A 21,202-nucleotide genomic window follows, 5' to 3' on the forward strand; every position below is an offset into this window, starting at 1 on the left:
ACCAGAGTCCAAAATGATGCAGGTTTATACTGTTAATTTTCAGTTTATCGTTACAGTTGGTGTTATTCCATGTCGGAAGGGACGCAGCTACAGCCAGTGGGGTAACTAGAGACAGGCAGGCAGCTATGTGCAACAAAGGTAGGCGTGTTGTTTTCATATGCAGATCTGAAATATTGTCTTATATGCAAGAGGAGGAGTGATGGGGGTTCAGGCAAAAGCCAGGCTATGGATTGCATTGCTAAATGCTCCATCAGAGTGCAATGGTCGCCTGTCCTTTTTTTAAGTGATGATGTGGGTTTAGCCTGTGCTGTATGTATGTATGTATGTATGGGTGGCTGACTGCCACCCACCCAGAGAGTGTATGGGAGTCTGGTTGGCTGCCAGCCTTCCTTCCATTCCTATGAGTAATGTGAGTGCTCATGAAGGGGACATGGTTGGGTCCACCCCTTTCCCGGTTATCCCCTCTAGGCCTTTTGGCTTAGATCAAGTGTAAAAAAAGAAAGGATCTTGCGACAGATCGCATCCTGAGGCACGTTTTTTTTTGTGTGAATACTTGCACTTGGGTGACTTGTGAGCACATACTGATACATACGTTCCTTATCTGGGGACCATAAATTAAATGGATTTTTGAGAAAGGGAGCTGATTTGGAAGCTTGCTTCTGTCGCCCTATGCATTGACCCGATGTGGCAGTATCTTCGGGTAGTGAACAGTGCACCACCCCATTCCAGTGTTAAACAAGAAAGATTCTCATTTAATCCTCCGTGGGTGAGAATTTGAGTTTGAGAATTGGAGACCAAAATGATGAGTTGCACTGACTGGTTTATGAACGTCTATTCATTTAGCATTTTAATGACCATGTTTGCACACTGATTGGTGTAAAAAAATAAAATAAAACTAAATAATAATAATCTAGCACACCTGTGCAGGTTTGACATGACATGACAGGTAGCTGTCTTGTGGGTGGTGCTGAATCCTGTTAAATGACATGAGGGTCTCATGCCTATACACAAGGGTGTGTCATTGCTGTTGCTTGACCATGCATTGGTTTCTGTGGTCAGTGAATGATAAAAACAAAATTTACCATCCATTGATGGATGGGAAATCCGCCATGAGGCATTTGTTTTTAGAAACTGCTGCTCACAACCAATGTTGCAATGGAGTGTCTCCATCTGCTGGTGGTATTGGAAAGGCATTAGTGCTATGACAGGGTCTGAAGAAGAAGAAGAAGAAGACGGAAAAAAATATATATAAAAAGAAAAAGAGAGAGAGAGAGAGAGACTGACTTAGTGAGCGAGTGAGTGAGAGAGTGAGAGTGAGTGAGAGTGAATGAGTGAGTGAGTGATTGAGTGAGTGAGTGAGTGAGAACAAATGAGTTAAAGCAAGTGAGTGAGAGAGATCGAATGAATGAAAGTCTGAATGACAGAAAGAAAAAAGGATGAAGAAAGAAGCATGAAGAAAAAAAAATGTATATGGAGTTGCTGACATGAGTGCAATCTACAAAGCCATTGAGGCTGATCCTCATGGGAGGATTATTGCACCAGGACCCTTAGCACTTTTAAAATGCCATTCAATGCCACGGGCTAGATGTAAACTGCAGATGACCATGTTGTGGTAGTTACCATGGATACCCAAGTGATGTGTGAGCTAACACATAGGCCCAACAGATTCCAAGAAGGCCAGAATCACCAGCGGCACCACCATCGATTGTCAGGTCACCCGGATTCAGCAAATACCAGAGTCCAAAATGATGCAGGTTTATACTGTTAATTTTCAGTTTATCGTTACAGTTGGTGTTATTCCATGTCGGAAGGGACGCAGCTACAGCCAGTGGGGTAACTAGAGACAGGCAGGCAGCTATGTGCAACAAAGGTAGGCGTGTTGTTTTCATATGCAGATCTGAAATATTGTCTTATATGCAAGAGGAGGAGTGATGGGGGTTCAGGCAAAAGCCAGGCTATGGATTGCATTGCTAAATGCTCCATCAGAGTGCAATGGTCGCCTGTCCTTTTTTTAAGTGATGATGTGGGTTTAGCCTGTGCTGTATGTATGTATGTATGGGTGGCTGACTGCCACCCACCCAGAGAGTGTATGGGAGTCTGGTTGGCTGCCAGCCTTCCTTCCATTCCTATGAGTAATGTGAGTGCTCATGAAGGGGACATGGTTGGGTCCACCCCTTTCCCGGTTATCCCCTCTAGGCCTTTTGGCTTAGATCAAGTGTAAAAAAAGAAAGGATCTTGCGACAGATCGCATCCTGAGGCACGTTTTTTTTTTGTGTGAATACTTGCACTTGGGTGACTTGTGAGCACATACTGATACATACGTTCCCTATCTGGGGACCATAAATTAAATGGATTTTTGAGAAAGGGAGCTGATTTGGAAGCTTGCTTCTGTCGCCCTATGCATTGACCCGATGTGGCAGTATCTTCGGGTAGTGAACAGTGCACCACCCCATTCCAGTGTTAAACAAGAAAGATTCTCATTTAATCCTCCGTGGGTGAGAATTTGAGTTTGAGAATTGGAGACCAAAATGATGAGTTGCACTGACTGGTTTATGAACGTCTATTCATTTAGCGTTTTAATGACCATGTTTGCACACTGATTGGTGTAAAAAAATAAAATAAAACTAAATAATAATAATCTAGCACACCTGTGCAGGTTTGACATGACATGACAGGTAGCTGTCTTGTGGGTGGTGCTGAATCCTGTTAAATGACATGAGGGTCTCATGCCTATACACAAGGGTGTGTCATTGCTGTTGCTTGACCATGCATTGGTTTCTGTGGTCAGTGAATGATAAAAACAAAATTTACCATCCATTGATGGATGGGAAATCCGCCATGAGGCATTTGTTTTTAGAAACTGCTGCTCACAACCAATGTTGCAATGGAGTGTCTCCATCTGCTGGTGGTATTGGAAAGGCATTAGTGCTATGACAGGGTCTGAAGAAGAAGAAGAAGAAGACGGAAAAAAATGTATATAAAAAGAAAAAGAGAGAGAGAGAGACTGACTTAGTGAGCGAGTGAGTGAGAGAGTGAGAGTGAGTGAGAGTGAATGAGTGAGTGAGTGATTGAGTGAGTGAGTGAGTGAGAACAAATGAGTTAAAGCAAGTGAGTGAGAGAGATCGAATGAATGAAAGTCTGAATGACAGAAAGAAAAAAGGATGAAGAAAGAAGCATGAAGAAAAAAAAATGTATATGGAGTTGCTGACATGAGTGCAATCTACAAAGCCGTTGAGGCTGATCCTCATGGGAGGATTATTGCACCAGGACCCTTAGCACTTTTAAAATGCCATTGAATGCCACGGGCTAGATGTAAACTGCAGATGACCATGTTGTGGTAGTTACCATGGATACCCAAGTGATGTGTGAGCTAACACATAGGCCCAACAGATTCCAAGAAGGCCAGAATCACCAGCGGCACCACCATTGATTGTCAGGTCACCCGGATTCAGCAAATACCAGAGTCCAAAATGATGCAGGTTTATACTGTTAATTTTCAGTTTATCGTTACAGTTGGTGTTATTCCATGTCGGAAGGGACGCAGCTACAGCCAGTGGGGTAACTAGAGACAGGCAGGCAGCTATGTGCAACAAAGGTAGGCGTGTTGTTTTCATATGCAGATCTGAAATATTGTCTTATATGCAAGAGGAGGAGTGATGGGGGTTCAGGCAAAAGCCAGGCTATGGATTGCATTGCTAAATGCTCCATCAGAGTGCAATGGTCGCCTGTCCTTTTTTTAAGTGATGATGTGGGTTTAGCCTGTGCTGTATGTATGTATGTATGTATGGGTGGCTGACTGCCACCCACCCAGAGAGTGTATGGGAGTCTGGTTGGCTGCCAGCCTTCCTTCCATTCCTATGAGTAATGTGAGTGCTCATGAAGGGGACATGGTTGGGTCCACCCCTTTCCCGGTTATCCCCTCTAGGCCTTTTGGCTTAGATCAAGTGTAAAAAAAGAAAGGATCTTGCGACAGATCGCATCCTGAGGCACGTTTTTTTTTGTGTGAATACTTGCACTTGGGTGACTTGTGAGCACATACTGATACATACGTTCCCTATCTGGGGACCATAAATTAAATGGATTTTTGAGAAAGGGAGCTGATTTGGAAGCTTGCTTCTGTCGCCCTATGCATTGACCCGATGTGGCAGTATCTTCGGGTAGTGAACAGTGCACCACCCCATTCCAGTGTTAAACAAGAAAGATTCTCATTTAATCCTCCGTGGGTGAGAATTTGAGTTTGAGAATTGGAGACCAAAATGATGAGTTGCACTGACTGGTTTATGAACGTCTATTCATTTAGCGTTTTAATGACCATGTTTGCACACTGATTGGTGTAAAAAAATAAAATAAAACTAAATAATAATAATCTAGCACACCTGTGCAGGTTTGACATGACATGACAGGTAGCTGTCTTGTGGGTGGTGCTGAATCCTGTTAAATGAAATGAGGGTCTCATGCCTATACACAAGGGTGTGTCATTGCTGTTGCTTGACCATGCATTGGTTTCTGTGGTCAGTGAATGATAAAATCAAAATTTACCATCCATTGATGGATGGGAAATCCGCCATGAGGCATTTGTTTTTAGAAACTGCTGCTCACAACCAATGTTGCAATGGAGTGTCTCCATCTGCTGGTGGTATTGGAAAGGCATTAGTGCTATGACAGGGTCTGAAGAAGAAGAAGAAGAAGACGGAAAAAAATATATATAAAAAGAAAAAGAGAGAGAGAGAGAGAGACTGACTTAGTGAGCGAGTGAGTGAGAGAGTGAGAGTGAGTGAGAGTGAATGAGTGAGTGAGTGATTGAGTGAGTGAGTGAGTGAGAACAAATGAGTTAAAGCAAGTGAGTGAGAGAGATCGAATGAATGAAAGTCTGAATGACAGAAAGAAAAAAGGATGAAGAAAGAAGCATGAAGAAAAAAAAATGTATATGGAGTTGCTGACATGAGTGCAATCTACAAAGCCGTTGAGGCTGATCCTCATGGGAGGATTATTGCACCAGGACCCTTAGCACTTTTAAAATGCCATTCAATGCCACGGGCTAGATGTAAACTGCAGATGACCATGTTGTGGTAGTTACCATGGATACCCAAGTGATGTGTGAGCTAACACATAGGCCCAACAGATTCCAAGAAGGCCAGAATCACCAGCGGCACCACCATCGATTGTCAGGTCACCCGGATTCAGCAAATACCAGAGTCCAAAATGATGCAGGTTTATACTGTTAATTTTCAGTTTATCGTTACAGTTGGTGTTATTCCATGTCGGAAGGGACGCAGCTACAGCCAGTGGGGTAACTAGAGACAGGCAGGCAGCTATGTGCAACAAAGGTAGGCGTGTTGTTTTCATATGCAGATCTGAAATATTGTCTTATATGCAAGAGGAGGAGTGATGGGGGTTCAGGCAAAAGCCAGGCTATGGATTGCATTGCTAAATGCTCCATCAGAGTGCAATGGTCGCCTGTCCTTTTTTTAAGTGATGATGTGGGTTTAGCCTGTGCTGTATGTATGTATGTATGGGTGGCTGACTGCCACCCACCCAGAGAGTGTATGGGAGTCTGGTTGGCTGCCAGCCTTCCTTCCATTCCTATGAGTAATGTGAGTGCTCATGAAGGGGACATGGTTGGGTCCACCCCTTTCCCGGTTATCCCCTCTAGGCCTTTTGGCTTAGATCAAGTGTAAAAAAAGAAAGGATCTTGCGACAGATCGCATCCTGAGGCACGTTTTTTTTTGTGTGAATACTTGCACTTGGGTGACTTGTGAGCACATACTGATACATACGTTCCCTATCTGGGGACCATAAATTAAATGGATTTTTGAGAAAGGGAGCTGATTTGGAAGCTTGCTTCTGTCGCCCTATGCATTGACCCGATGTGGCAGTATCTTCGGGTAGTGAACAGTGCACCACCCCATTCCAGTGTTATACAAGAAAGATTCTCATTTAATCCTCCGTGGGTGAGAATTTGAGTTTGAGAATTGGAGACCAAAATGATGAGTTGCACTGACTGGTTTATGAACGTCTATTCATTTAGCGTTTTAATGACCATGTTTGCACACTGATTGGTGTAAAAAAAATAAAATAAAACTAAATAATAATAATCTAGCACACCTGTGCAGGTTTGACATGACATGACAGGTAGCTGTCTTGTGGGTGGTGCTGAATCCTGTTAAATGACATGAGGGTCTCATGCCTATACACAAGGGTGTGTCATTGCTGTTGCTTGACCATGCATTGGTTTCTGTGGTCAGTGAATGATAAAAACAAAATTTACCATCCATTGATGGATGGGAAATCCGCCATGAGGCATTTGTTTTTAGAAACTGCTGCTCACAACCAATGTTGCAATGGAGTGTCTCCATCTGCTGGTGGTATTGGAAAGGCATTAGTGCTATGACAGGGTCTGAAGAAGAAGAAGAAGAAGACGAAAAAAAATATATATAAAAAGAAAAAGAGAGAGAGAGAGACTGACTTAGTGAGCGAGTGAGTGAGAGAGTGAGAGTGAGTGAGAGTGAATGAGTGAGTGAGTGATTGAGTGAGTGAGTGAGTGAGTGAGTGAGAACAAATGAGTTAAAGCAAGTGAGTGAGAGAGATCGAATGAATGAAAGTCTGAATGACAGAAAGAAAAAAGGATGAAGAAAGAAGCATGAAGAAAAAAAAATGTATATGGAGTTGCTGACATGAGTGCAATCTACAAAGCCGTTGAGGCTGATCCTCATGGGAGGATTATTGCACCAGGACCCTTAGCACTTTTAAAATGCCATTCAATGCCACGGGCTACATGTAAACTGCAGATGACCATGTTGTGGTAGTTACCATGGATACCCAAGTGATGTGTGAGCTAACACATAGGCCCAACAGATTCCAAGAAGGCCAGAATCACCAGCGGCACCACCATCGATTGTCAGGTCACCCGGATTCAGCAAATACCAGAGTCCAAAATGATGCAGGTTTATACTGTTAATTTTCAGTTTATCGTTACAGTTGGTGTTATTCCATGTCGGAAGGGACGCAGCTACAGCCAGTGGGGTAACTAGAGACAGGCAGGCAGCTATGTGCAACAAAGGTAGGCGTGTTGTTTTCATATGCAGATCTGAAATATTGTCTTATATGCAAGAGGAGGAGTGATGGGGGTTCAGGCAAAAGCCAGGCTATGGATTGCATTGCTAAATGCTCCATCAGAGTGCAATGGTCGCCTGTCCTTTTTTTAAGTGATGATGTGGGTTTAGCCTGTGCTGTATGTATGTATGTATGGGTGGCTGACTGCCACCCACCCAGAGAGTGTATGGGAGTCTGGTTGGCTGCCAGCCTTCCTTCCATTCCTATGAGTAATGTGAGTGCTCATGAAGGGGACATGGTTGGGTCCACCCCTTTCCCGGTTATCCCCTCTAGGCCTTTTGGCTTAGATCAAGTGTAAAAAAAGAAAGGATCTTGCGACAGATCGCATCCTGAGGCACGTTTTTTTTTGTGTGAATACTTGCACTTGGGTGACTTGTGAGCACATACTGATACATACGTTCCCTATCTGGGGACCATAAATTAAATGGATTTTTGAGAAAGGGAGCTGATTTGGAAGCTTGCTTCTGTCGCCCTATGCATTGACCCGATGTGGCAGTATCTTCGGGTAGTGAACAGTGCACCACCCCATTCCAGTGTTAAACAAGAAAGATTCTCATTTAATCCTCCGTGGGTGAGAATTTGAGTTTGAGAATTGGAGACCAAAATGATGAGTTGCACTGACTGGTTTATGAACGTCTATTCATTTAGCGTTTTAATGACCATGTTTGCACACTGATTGGTGTAAAAAAATAAAATAAAACTAAATAATAATAATCTAGCACACCTGTGCAGGTTTGACATGACATGACAGGTAGCTGTCTTGTGGGTGGTGCTGAATCCTGTTAAATGACATGAGGGTCTCATGCCTATACACAAGGGTGTGTCATTGCTGTTGATTGACCATGCATTGGTTTCTGTGGTCAGTGAATGATAAAAACAAAATTTACCATCCATTGATGGATGGGAAATCTGCCATGAGGCATTTGTTTTTAGAAACTGCTGCTCACAACCAATGTTGCAATGGAGTGTCTCCATCTGCTGGTGGTATTGGAAAGGCATTAGTGCTATGACAGGGTCTGAAGAAGAAGAAGAAGAAGACGGAAAAAAATATATATAAAAAGAAAAAGAGAGAGAGAGAGACTGACTTAGTGAGCGAGTGAGTGAGAGAGTGAGAGTGAGTGAGAGTGAATGAGTGAGTGAGTGATTGAGTGAGTGAGTGAGTGAGTGAGAACAAATGAGTTAAAGCAAGTGAGTGAGAGAGATCAAATGAATGAAAGTCTGAATGACAGAAAGAAAAAAGGATGAAGAAAGAAGCATGAAGAAAAAAAAATGTATATGGAGTTGCTGACATGAGTGCAATCTACAAAGCCGTTGAGGCTGATCCTCATGGGAGGATTATTGCACCAGGACCCTTAGCACTTTTAAAATGCCATTCAATGGCACGGGCTAGATGTAAACTGCAGATGACCATGTTGTGGTAGTTACCATGGATACCCAAGTGATGTGTGAGCTAACACATAGGCCCAACAGATTCCAAGAAGGCCAGAATCACCAGCGGCACCACCATCGATTGTCAGGTCACCCGGATTCAGCAAATACCAGAGTCCAAAATGATGCAGGTTTATACTGTTAATTTTCAGTTTATCGTTACAGTTGGTGTTATTCCATGTCGGAAGGGACGCAGCTACAGCCAGTGGGGTAACTAGAGACAGGCAGGCAGCTATGTGCAACAAAGGTAGGCATGTTGTTTTCATATGCAGATCTGAAATATTGTCTTATATGCAAGAGGAGGAGTGATGGGGGTTCAGGCAAAAGCCAGGCTATGGATTGCATTGCTAAATGCTCCATCAGAGTGCAATGGTCGCCTGTCCTTTTTTTAAGTGATGATGTGGGTTTAGCCTGTGCTGTATGTATGTATGTATGGGTGGCTGACTGCCACCCACCCAGAAAGTGTATGGGAGGCTGGTTGGCTGCCAGCCTTCCTTCCATGCCTATGAGTAATGTGAGTGCTCATGAAAGGGACATGGTTGGGTCCACCCCTTTCCCGGTTATCCCCTCTAGGCCTTTTGGCTTAGATCAAGTGTAAAAAAAGAAAGGATCTTGCGACAGATCGCATCCTGAGGCACGTTTTTTTTTTTGTGTGAATACTTGCACTTGGGTGACTTGTGAGCACATACTGATACATACGTTCCCTATCTGGGGACCATAAATTAAATGGATTTTTGAGAAAGGGAGCTGATTTGGAAGCTTGCTTCTGTCGCCCTATGCATTGACCCGATGTGGCAGTATCTTCGGGTAGTGAACAGTGCACCACCCCATTCCAGTGTTAAACAAGAAAGATTCTCATTTAATCCTCCGTGGGTGAGAATTTGAGTTTGAGAATTGGAGACCAAAATGATGAGTTGCACTGACTGGTTTATGAACGTCTATTCATTTAGCGTTTTAATGACCATGTTTGCACACTGATTGGTGTAAAAAAATAAAATAAAACTAAATAATAATAATCTAGCACACCTGTGCAGGTTTGACATGACATGACAGGTAGCTGTCTTGTGGGTGGTGCTGAATCCTGTTAAATGACATGAGGGTCTCATGCCTATACACAAGGGTGTGTCATTGCTGTTGCTTGACCATGCATTGGTTTCTGTGGTCAGTGAATGATAAAAACAAAATTTACCATCCATTGATGGATGGGAAATCCGCCATGAGGCATTTGTTTTTAGAAACTGTTGCTCACAACCAATGTTGCAATGGAGTGTCTCCATCTGCTGGTGGTATTGGAAAGGCATTAGTGCTATGACAGGGTCTGAAGAAGAAGAAGAAGAAGAAGACGGAAAAAAATATATATAAAAAGAAAAAAAGAGAGAGAGAGAGACTGACTTAGTGAGCGAGTGAGTGAGAGAGTGAGAGTGAGTGAGAGTGAATGAGTGAGTGAGTGATTGAGTGAGTGAGTGAGTGAGTGAGTGAGAACAAATGAGTTAAAGCAAGTGAGTGAGAGAGATCGAATGAATGAAAGTCTGAATGACAGAAAGAAAAAAGGATGAAGAAAGAAGCATGAAGAAAAAAAAATGTATATGGAGTTGCTGACATGAGTGCAATCTACAAAGCCGTTGAGGCTGATCCTCATGGGAGGATTATTGCACCAGGACCCTTAGCACTTTTAAAATGCCATTCAATGCCACGGGCTAGATGTAAACTGCAGATGACCATGTTGTGGTAGTTACCATGGATACCCAAGTGATGTGTGAGCTAACACATAGGCCCAACAGATTCCATGAAGGCCAGAATCACCAGCGGCACCACCATCGATTGTCAGGTCACCCGGATTCAGCAAATACCAGAGTCCAAAATGATGCAGGTTTATACTGTTAATTTTCAGTTTATCGTTACAGTTGGTGTTATTCCATGTCGGAAGGGACGCAGCTACAGCCAGTGGGGTAACTAGAGACAGGCAGGCAGCTATGTGCAACAAAGGTAGGCGTGTTGTTTTCATATGCAGATCTGAAATATTGTCTTATATGCAAGAGGAGGAGTGATGGGGGTTCAGGCAAAAGCCAGGCTATGGATTGCATTGCTAAATGCTCCATCAGAGTGCAATGGTCGCCTGTCCTTTTTTTAAGTGATGATGTGGGTTTAGCCTGTGCTGTATGTATGTATGTATGGGTGGCTGACTGCCACCCACCCAGAGAGTGTATGGGAGTCTGGTTGGCTGCCAGCCTTCCTTCCATTCCTATGAGTAATGTGAGTGCTCATGAAGGGGACATGGTTGGGTCCACCCCTTTCCCGGTTATCCCCTCTAGGCCTTTTGGCTTAGATCAAGTGTAAAAAAAGAAAGGATCTTGCGACAGATCGCATCCTGAGGCACGTTTTTTTTTGTGTGAATACTTGCACTTGGGTGACTTGTGAGCACATACTGATACATACGTTCCCTATCTGGGGACCATAAATTAAATGGATTTTTGAGAAAGGGAGCTGATTTGGAAGCTTGCTTCTGTCGCCCTATGCATTGACCCGATGTGGCAGTATCTTCGGGTAGTGAACAGTGCACCACCCCATTCCAGTGTTAAACAAGAAAGATTCTCATTTAATCCTCCGTGGGTGAGAATTTGAGTTTGAGAATTGGAGACCAAAATGATGAGTTGCACTGACTGGTTTATGAACGTCTATTCATTTAGCGTTTTAATGACCATGTTTGCACACTGATTGGTGTAAAAAAATAAAATAAAACTAAATAATAATAATCTAGCACACCTGTGCAGGTTTGACATGACATGACAGGTAGCTGTCTTGTGGGTGGTGCTGAATCCTGTTAAATGACATGAGGGTCTCATGCCTATACACAAGGGTGTGTCATTGCTGTTGCTTGACCATGCATTGGTTTCTGTGGTCAGTGAATGATAAAAACAAAATTTACCATCCATTGATGGATGGGAAATCCGCCATGAGGCATTTGTTTTTAGAAACTGCTGCTCACAACCAATGTTGCAATGGAGTGTCTCCATCTGCTGGTGGTATTGGAAAGGCATTAGTGCTATGACAGGGTCTGAAGAAGAAGAAGAAGAAGACGGAAAAAAATATATATAAAAAGAAAAAGAGAGAGAGAGAGAGAGACTGACTTAGTGAGCAAGTGAGTGAGAGAGTGAGAGTGAGTGAGAGTGAATGAGTGAGTGAGTGATTGAGTGAGTGAGTGAGTGAGTGAGAACAAATGAGTTAAAGCAAGTGAGTGAGAGAGATCGAATGAATGAAAGTCTGAATGACAGAAAGAAAAAAGGATGAAGAAAGAAGCATGAAGAAAAAAAAATGTATATGGAGTTGCTGACATGAGTGCAATCTACAAAGCCGTTGAGGCTGATCCTCATGGGAGGATTATTGCACCAGGACCCTTAGCACTTTTAAAATGCCATTCAATGCCACGGGCTAGATGTAAACTGCAGATGACCATGTTGTGGTAGTTACCATGGATACCCAAGTGATGTGTGAGCTAACACATAGGCCCAACAGATTCCATGAAGGCCAGAATCACCAGCGGCACCACCATCGATTGTCAGGTCACCCGGATTCAGCAAATACCAGAGTCCAAAATGATGCAGGTTTATACTGTTAATTTTCAGTTTATCGTTACAGTTGGTGTTATTCCATGTCGGAAGGGACGCAGCTACAGCCAGTGGGGTAACTAGAGACAGGCAGGCAGCTATGTGCAACAAAGGTAGGCGTGTTGTTTTCATATGCAGATCTGAAATATTGTCTTATATGCAAGAGGAGGAGTGATGGGGGTTCAGGCAAAAGCCAGGCTATGGATTGCATTGCTAAATGCTCCATCAGAGTGCAATGGTCGCCTGTCCTTTTTTTAAGTGATGATGTGGGTTTAGCCTGTGCTGTATGTATGTATGTATGGGTGGCTGACTGCCACCCACCCAGAGAGTGTATGGGAGTCTGGTTGGCTGCCAGCCTTCCTTCCATTCCTATGAGTAATGTGAGTGCTCATGAAGGGGACATGGTTGGGTCCACCCCTTTCCCGGTTATCCCCTCTAGGCCTTTTGGCTTAGATCAAGTGTAAAAAAAGAAAGGATCTTGCGACAGATCGCATCCTGAGGCACGTTTTTTTTTGTGTGAATACTTGCACTTGGGTGACTTGTGAGCACATACTGATACATACGTTCCCTATCTGGGGACCATAAATTAAATGGATTTTTGAGAAAGGGAGCTGATTTGGAAGCTTGCTTCTGTCGCCCTATGCATTGACCCGATGTGGCAGTATCTTCGGGTAGTGAACAGTGCACCACCCCATTCCAGTGTTAAACAAGAAAGATTCTCATTTAATCCTCCGTGGGTGAGAATTTGAGTTTGAGAATTGGAGACCAAAATGATGAGTTGCACTGACTGGTTTATGAACGTCTATTCATTTAGCGTTTTAATGACCATGTTTGCACACTGATTGGTGTAAAAAAATAAAATAAAACTAAATAATAATAATCTAGCACACCTGTGCAGGTTTGACATGACATGACAGGTAGCTGTCTTGTGGGTGGTGCTGAATCCTGTTAAATGACATGAGGGTCTCATGCCTATACACAAGGGTGTGTCATTGCTGTTGCTTGACCATGCATTGGTTTCTGTGGTCAGTGAATGATAAAAACAAAATTTACCATCCATTGATGGATGGGAAATCCGCCATGAGGCATTTGTTTTTAGAAACTGCTGCTCACAACCAATGTTGCAATGGAGTGTCTCCATCTGCTGGTGGTATTGGAAAGGCATTAGTGCTATGACAGGGTCTGAAGAAGAAGAAGAAGAAGACGGAAAAAAATATATATAAAAAGAAAAAGAGAGAGAGAGAGAGAGACTGACTTAGTGAGCAAGTGAGTGAGAGAGTGAGAGTGAGTGAGAGTGAATGAGTGAGTGAGTGATTGAGTGAGTGAGTGAGTGAGTGAGAACAAATGAGTTAAAGCAAGTGAGTGAGAGAGATCGAATGAATGAAAGTCTGAATGACAGAAAGAAAAAAGGATGAAGAAAGAAGCATGAAGAAAAAAAAATGTATATGGAGTTGCTGACATGAGTGCAATCTACAAAGCCGTTGAGGCTGATCTTCATGGGAGGATTATTGCACCAGGACCCTTAGCACTTTTAAAATGCCATTCAATGCCACGGGATAGATGTAAACTGCAGATGACCATGTTGTGGTAGTTACCATGGATACCCAAGTGATGTGTGAGCTAACACATAGGCCCAACAGATTCCAAGAAGGCCAGAATCACCAGTGGCACCACCATCGATTGTCAGGTCACCCGGATTCAGCAAATACCAGAGTCCAAAATGATGCAGGTTTATACTGTTAATTTTCAGTTTATCGTTACAGTTGGTGTTATTCCATGTCGGAAGGGACGCAGCTACAGCCAGTGGGGTAACTAGAGACAGGCAGGCAGCTATGTGCAACAAAGGTAGGCGTGTTGTTTTCATATGCAGATCTGAAATATTGTCTTATATGCAAGATGAGGAGTGATGGGGGTTCAGGCAAAAGCCAGGCTATGGATTGCATTGCTAAATGCTCCATCAGAGTGCAATGGTCGCCTGTCCTTTTTTTAAGTGATGATGTGGGTTTAGCCTGTGCTGTATGTATGTATGTATGGGTGGCTGACTGCCACCCACCCAGAGAGTGTATGGGAGTCTGGTTGGCTGCCAGCCTTCCTTCCATTCCTATGAGTAATGTGAGTGCTCATGAAGGGGACATGGTTGGGTCCACCCCTTTCCCGGTTATCCCCTCTAGGCCTTTTGGCTTAGATCAAGTGTAAAAAAAGAAAGGATCTTGCGACAGATCGCATCCTGAGGCACGTTTTTTTTTGTGTGAATACTTGCACTTGGGTGACTTGTGAGCACATACTGATACATACGTTCCCTATCTGGGGACCATAAATTAAATGGATTTTTGAGAAAGGGAGCTGATTTGGAAGCTTGCTTCTGTCGCCCTATGCATTGACCCGATGTGGCAGTATCTTCGGGTAGTGAACAGTGCACCACCCCATTCCAGTGTTAAACAAGAAAGATTCTCATTTAATCCTCCGTGGGTGAGAATTTGAGTTTGAGAATTGGAGACCAAAATGATGAGTTGCACTGACTGGTTTATGAACGTCTATTCATTTAGCGTTTTAATGACCATGTTTGCACACTGATTGGTGTAAAAAAATAAAATAAAACTAAATAATAATAATCTAGCACACCTGTGCAGGTTTGACATGACATGACAGGTAGCTGTCTTGTGGGTGGTGCTGAATCCTGTTAAATGACATGAGGGTCTCATGCCTATACACAAGGGTGTGTCATTGCTGTTGCTTGACCATGCATTGGTTTCTGTGGTCAGTGAATGATAAAAACAAAATTTACCATCCATTGATGGATGGGAAATCCGCCATGAGGCATTTGTTTTTAGAAACTGCTGCTCACAACCAATGTTGCAATGGAGTGTCTCCATCTGCTGGTGGTATTGGAAAGGCATTAGTGCTATGACAGGGTCTGAAGAAGAAGAAGAAGAAGAAGAAGACGGAAAAAAATATATATAAAAAAAAAAAGAGAGAGAGAGAGAGACTGACTTAGTGAGCGAGTGAGTGAGAGAGTGAGAGTGAGTGAGAGTGAATGAGTGAGTGAGTGATTGAGTGAGTGAGTGAGTGAGTGAGAACAAATGAGTTAAAGCAAGTGAGTGAGAGAGATCGAATGAATGAAAGTCTGAATGACAGAAAGAAAAAAGGATGAAGAAAGAAGCATGAAGAAAAAAAAATGTATATGGAGTTGCTGACATGAGTGCAATCTACAAAGCCGTTGAGGCTGATCCTCATGGGAGGATTATTGCACCAGGACCCTTAGCACTTTTAAAATGCCATTCAATGCCACGGGCTAGATGTAAACTGCAGATGACCATGTTGTGGTAGTTACCATGGATACCCAAGTGATGTGTGAGCTAACACATAGGCCCAACAGATTCCAAGAAGGCCAGAATCACCAGCGGCACCACCATCGATTGTCAGGTCACCCGGATTCAGCAAATACCAGAGTCCAAAATGATGCAGGTTTATACTGTTAATTTTCAGTTTATCGTTACAGTTGGTGTTATTCCATGTCGGAAGGGACGCAGCTACAGCCAGTGGGGTAACTAGAGACAGGCAGGCAGCTATGTGCAACAAAGGTAGGCGTGTTGTTTTCATATGCAGATCTGAAATATTGTCTTATATGCAAGAGGAGGAGTGATGGGGGTTCAGGCAAAAGCCAGGCTATGGATTGCATTGCTAAATGCTCCATCAGAGTGCAATGGTCGCCTGTCCTTTTTTTAAGTGATGATGTGGGTTTAGCCTGTGCTGTATGTATGTATGTATGGGTGGCTGACTGCCACCCACCCAGAGAGTGTATGGGAGTCTGGTTGGCTGCCAGCCTTCCTTCCATTCCTATGAGTAATGTGAGTGCTCATGAAGGGGACATGGTTGGGTCCACCCCTTTCCCGGTTATCCCCTCTAGGCCTTTTGGCTTAGATCAAGTGTATAAAAAGAAAGGATCTTGCGACAGATCGCATCCTGAGGCACGTTTTTTTTTGTGTGAATACTTGCACTTGGGTGACTTGTGAGCACATACTGATACATATGTTCCCTATCTGGGGACCATAAATTAAATGGATTTTTGAGAAAGGGAGCTGATTTGGAAGCTTGCTTCTGTCGCCCTATGCATTGACCCGATGTGGCAGTATCTTCGGGTAGTGAACAGTGCACCACCCCATTCCAGTGTTAAACAAGAAAGATTCTCATTTAATCCTCCGTGGGTGAGAATTTGAGTTTGAGAATTGGAGACCAAAATGATGAGTTGCACTGACTGGTTTATGAACGTCTATTCATTTAGCGTTTTAATGACCATGTTTGCACACTGATTGGTGTAAAAAAATAAAATAAAACTAAATAATAATAATCTAGCACACCTGTGCAGGTTTGACATGACATGACAGGTAGCTGTCTTGTGGGTGGTGCTGAATCCTGTTAAATGACATGAGGGTCTCATGCCTATACACAAGGGTGTGTCATTGCTGTTGCTTGACCATGCATTGGTTTCTGTGGTCAGTGAATGATAAAAACAAAATTTACCATCCATTGATGGATGGGAAATCCGCCATGAGGCATTTGTTTTTAGAAACTGCTGCTCACAACCAATGTTGCAATGGAGTGTCTCCATCTGCTGGTGGTATTGGAAAGGCATTAGTGCTATGACAGGGTCTGAAGAAGAAGAAGAAGAAGAAGACGGAAAAAAATATATATAAAAAGAAAAAGAGAGAGAGAGAGAGAGACTGACTTAGTGAGCGAGTGAGTGAGAGAGTGAGAGTGAGTGAGAGTGAATGAGTGAGTGAGTGATTGAGTGAGTGAGTGAGTGAGAACAAATGAGTTAAAGCAAGTGAGTGAGAGAGATCGAATGAATGAAAGTCTGAATGACAGAAAGAAAAAAGGATGAAGAAAGAAGCATGAAGAAAAAAAAATGTATATGGAGTTGCTGACATGAGTGCAATCTACAAAGCCGTTGAGGCTGATCCTCATGGGAGGATTATTGCACCAGGACCCTTAGCACTTTTAAAATGCCATTCAATGCCACGGGCTAGATGTAAACTGCAGATGACCATGTTGTGGTAGTTACCATGGATACCCAAGTGATGTGTGAGCTAACACATAGGCCCAACAGATTCCAAGAAGGCCAGAATCACCAGCGGCACCACCATCGATTGTCAGGTCACCCGGATTCAGCAAATACCAGAGTCCAAAATGATGCAGGTTTATACTGTTAATTTTCAGTTTATCGTTACAGTTGGTGTTATTCCATGTCGGAAGGGACGCAGCTACAGCCAGTGGGGTAACTAGAGACAGGCAGGCAGCTATGTGCAACAAAGGTAGGCGTGTTGTTTTCATATGCAGATCTGAAATATTGTCTTATATGCAAGAGGAGGAGTGATGGGTGTTCAGGCCAAAGCCAGGCTATGGATTGCATTGCTAAATGCTCCATCAGAGTGCAATGGTCGCCTGTCCTTTTTTTAAGTGATGATGTGGGTTTAGCCTGTGCTGTATGTATGTATGTATGGGTGGCTGACTGCCACCCACCCAGAGAGTGTATGGGAGTCTGGTTGGCTGCCAGCCTTCCTTCCATTCCTATGAGTAATGTGAGTGCTCATGAAGGGGACATGGTTGGGTCCACCCCTTTCCCGGTTATCCCCTCTAGGCCTTTTGGCTTAGATCAAGTGTAAAAAAAGAAAGGATCTTGCGACAGATCGCATCCTGAGGCACGTTTTTTTTTGTGTGAATACTTGCACTTGGGTGACTTGTGAGCACATACTGATACATACGTTCCCTATCTGGGGACCATAAATTAAATGGATTTTTGAGAAAGGGAGCTGATTTGGAAGCTTGCTTCTGTCGCCCTATGCATTGACCCGATGTGGCAGTATCTTCGGGTAGTGAACAGTGCACCACCCCATTCCAGTGTTAAACAAGAAAGATTCTCATTTAATCCTCCGTGGGTGAGAATTTGAGTTTGAGAATTGGAGACCAAAATGATGAGTTGCACTGACTGGTTTATGAACGTCTATTCATTTAGCGTTTTAATGACCATGTTTGCACACTGATTGGTGTAAAAAAATAAAATAAAACTAAATAATAATAATCTAGCACACCTGTGCAGGTTTGACATGACATGACAGGTAGCTGTCTTGTGGGTGGTGCTGAATCCTGTTAAATGACATGAGGGTCTCATGCCTATACACAAGGGTGTGTCATTGCTGTTGCTTGACCATGCATTGGTTTCTGTGGTCAGTGAATGATAAAAACAAAATTTACCATCCATTGATGGATGGGAAATCCGCCATGAGGCATTTGTTTTTAGAAACTGCTGCTCACAACCAATGTTGCAATGGAGTGTCTCCATCTGCTGGTGGTATTGGAAAGGCATTAGTGCTATGACAGGGTCTGAAGAAGAAGAAGAAGAAGAAGAAGACGGAAAAAAATATATATAAAAAGAAAAAGAGAGAGAGAGAGAGAGACTGACTTAGTGAGCGAGTGAGTGAGAGAGTGAGAGTGAGTGAGAGTGAATGAGTGAGTGAGTGATTGAGTGAGTGAGTGAGTGAGAACAAATGAGTTAAAGCAAGTGAGTGAGAGAGATCGAATGAATGAAAGTCTGAATGACAGAAAGAAAAAAGGATGAAGAAAGAAGCATGAAGAAAAAAAAATGTATATGGAGTTGCTGACATGAGTGCAATCTACAAAGCCGTTGAGGCTGATCCTCATGGGAGGATTATTGCACCAGGACCCTTAGCACTTTTAAAATGCCATTCAATGCCACGGGCTAGATGTAAACTGCAGATGACCATGTTGTGGTAGTTACCATGGATACCCAAGTGATGTGTGAGCTAACACATAGGCCCAACAGATTCCAAGAAGGCCAGAATCACCAGCGGCACCACCATCGATTGTCAGGTCACCCGGATTCAGCAAATACCAGAGTCCAAAATGATGCAGGTTTATACTGTTAATTTTCAGTTTATCGTTACAGTTGGTGTTATTCCATGTCGGAAGGGACGCAGCTACAGCCAGTGGGGTAACTAGAGACAGGCAGGCAGCTATGTGCAACAAAGGTAGGCGTGTTGTTTTCATATGCAGATCTGAAATATTGTCTTATATGCAAGAGGAGGAGTGATGGGGGTTCAGGCAAAAGCCAGGCTATGGATTGCATTGCTAAATGCTCCATCAGAGTGCAATGGTCGCCTGTCCTTTTTTTAAGTGATGATGTGGGTTTAGCCTGTGCTGTATGTATGTATGGGTGGCTGACTGCCACCCACCCAGAAAGTGTATGGGAGGCTGGTTGGCTGCCAGCCTTCCTTCCATTCCTATGAGTAATGTGAGTGCTCATGAAGGGGACATGGTTGGGTCCACCCCTTTCCCGGTTATCCCCTCTAGGCCTTTTGGCTTAGATCAAGTGTAAAAAAAGAAAGGATCTTGCGACAGATCGCATCCTGAGGCACGTTTTTTTTTGTGTGAATACTTGCACTTGGGTGACTTGTGAGCACATACTGATACATACGTTCCCTATCTGGGGACCATAAATTAAATGGATTTTTGAGAAAGGGAGCTGATTTGGAAGCTTGCTTCTGTCGCCCTATGCATTGACCCGATGCGGCAGTATCTTCGGGTAGTGAACAGTGCACCACCCCATTCCAGTGTTAAACAAGAAAGATTCTCATTTAATCCTCCGTGGGTGAGAATTTGAGTTTGAGAATTGGAGACCAAAATGATGAGTTGCACTGACTGGTTTATGAACGTCTATTCATTTAGCGTTTTAATGACCATGTTTGCACACTGATTGGTGTAAAAAAATAAAATAAAACTAAATAATAATAATCTAGCACACCTGTGCAGGTTTGACATGACATGACAGGTAGCTGTCTTGTGGGTGGTGCTGAATCCTGTTAAATGACATGAGGGTCTCATGCCTATACACAAGGGTGTGTCATTGCTGTTGCTTGACCATGCATTGGTTTCTGTGGTCAGTGAATGATAAAAACAAAATTTACCATCCATTGATGGATGGGAAATCCGCCATGAGGCATTTGTTTTTAGAAACTGCTGCTCACAACCAATGTTGCAATGGAGTGTCTCCATCTGCTGGTGGTATTGGAAAGGCATTAGTGCTATGACAGGGTCTGAAGAAGAAGAAGAAGAAGAAGAAGACGGAAAAAAATATATATAAAAAGAAAAAGAGAGAGAGAGAGAGAGAGACTGACTTAGTGAGCGAGTGAGTGAGAGAGTGAGAGTGAGTGAGAGTGAATGAGTGAGTGAGTGATTGAGTGAGTGAGTGAGTGAGTGAGAACAAATGAGTTAAAGCAAGTGAGTGAGAGAGATCGAATGAATGAAAGTCTGAATGACAGAAAGAAAAAAGGATGAAGAAAGAAGCATGAAGAAAAAAAAATGTATATGGAGTTGCTGACATGAGTGCAATCTACAAAGCCGTTGAGGCTGATCCTCATGGGAGGATTATTGCACCAGGACCCTTAGCACTTTTAAAATGCCATTCAATGCCACGGGCTAGATGTAAACTGCAGATGACCATGTTGTGGTAGTTACCATGGATACCCAAGTGATGTGTGAGCTAACACATAGGCCCAACAGATTCCAAGAAGGCCAGAATCACCAGCGGCACCACCATCGATTGTCAGGTCACCCGGATTCAGCAAATACCAGAGTCCAAAATGATGCAGGTTTATACTGTTAATTTTCAGTTTATCGTTACAGTTGGTGTTATTCCATGTCGGAAGGGACGCAGCTACAGCCAGTGGGGTAACTAGAGACAGGCAGGCAGCTATGTGCAACAAAGGTAGGCGTGTTGTTTTCATATGCAGATCTGAAATATTGTCTTATATGCAAGAGGAGGAGTGATGGGGGTTCAGGCAAAAGCCAGGCTATGGATTGCATTGCTAAATGCTCCATCAGAGTGCAATGGTCGCCTGTCCTTTTTTTAAGTGATGATGTGGGTTTAGCCTGTGCTGTATGTATGTATGGGTGGCTGACTGCCACCCACCCAGAAAGTGTATGGGAGGCTGGTTGGCTGCCAGCCTTCCTTCCATTCCTATGAGTAATGTGAGTGCTCA

General features: G+C 43.4%; 12 pseudogenes; all 12 read left to right on the forward strand.

Annotated features, from left to right (window-relative positions):
- Positions 1 to 457: 457 nt before the first annotated feature.
- Positions 458 to 721, forward strand: LOC130289211 (U2 spliceosomal RNA; annotated as a pseudogene).
- A 1,464-nt stretch (positions 722 to 2,185) lies between these two features.
- Positions 2,186 to 2,450, forward strand: LOC130288121 (U2 spliceosomal RNA; annotated as a pseudogene).
- Positions 2,451 to 3,914: 1,464 nt separating this feature from the next.
- LOC130287379 (U2 spliceosomal RNA) lies at positions 3,915 to 4,178 on the forward strand (annotated as a pseudogene).
- A 1,464-nt stretch (positions 4,179 to 5,642) lies between these two features.
- LOC130287380 (U2 spliceosomal RNA) lies at positions 5,643 to 5,906 on the forward strand (annotated as a pseudogene).
- A 1,469-nt stretch (positions 5,907 to 7,375) lies between these two features.
- LOC130287381 (U2 spliceosomal RNA) lies at positions 7,376 to 7,639 on the forward strand (annotated as a pseudogene).
- A 1,464-nt stretch (positions 7,640 to 9,103) lies between these two features.
- LOC130288347 (U2 spliceosomal RNA) lies at positions 9,104 to 9,369 on the forward strand (annotated as a pseudogene).
- Positions 9,370 to 10,842: 1,473 nt separating this feature from the next.
- Positions 10,843 to 11,106, forward strand: LOC130287382 (U2 spliceosomal RNA; annotated as a pseudogene).
- Positions 11,107 to 12,574: 1,468 nt separating this feature from the next.
- On the forward strand, positions 12,575 to 12,838 carry LOC130287384 (U2 spliceosomal RNA; annotated as a pseudogene).
- Positions 12,839 to 14,306: 1,468 nt separating this feature from the next.
- LOC130287385 (U2 spliceosomal RNA) lies at positions 14,307 to 14,570 on the forward strand (annotated as a pseudogene).
- Positions 14,571 to 16,042: 1,472 nt separating this feature from the next.
- On the forward strand, positions 16,043 to 16,306 carry LOC130285715 (U2 spliceosomal RNA; annotated as a pseudogene).
- A 1,467-nt stretch (positions 16,307 to 17,773) lies between these two features.
- LOC130287386 (U2 spliceosomal RNA) lies at positions 17,774 to 18,037 on the forward strand (annotated as a pseudogene).
- A 1,466-nt stretch (positions 18,038 to 19,503) lies between these two features.
- On the forward strand, positions 19,504 to 19,767 carry LOC130289292 (U2 spliceosomal RNA; annotated as a pseudogene).
- The last annotated feature ends 1,435 nt before the right edge of the window (positions 19,768 to 21,202 follow it).

This window comes from Hyla sarda, chromosome 8, assembly GCF_029499605.1.
Source record: "Hyla sarda isolate aHylSar1 chromosome 8, aHylSar1.hap1, whole genome shotgun sequence".
Lineage (NCBI taxonomy): Eukaryota > Metazoa > Chordata > Amphibia > Anura > Hylidae > Hyla > Hyla sarda.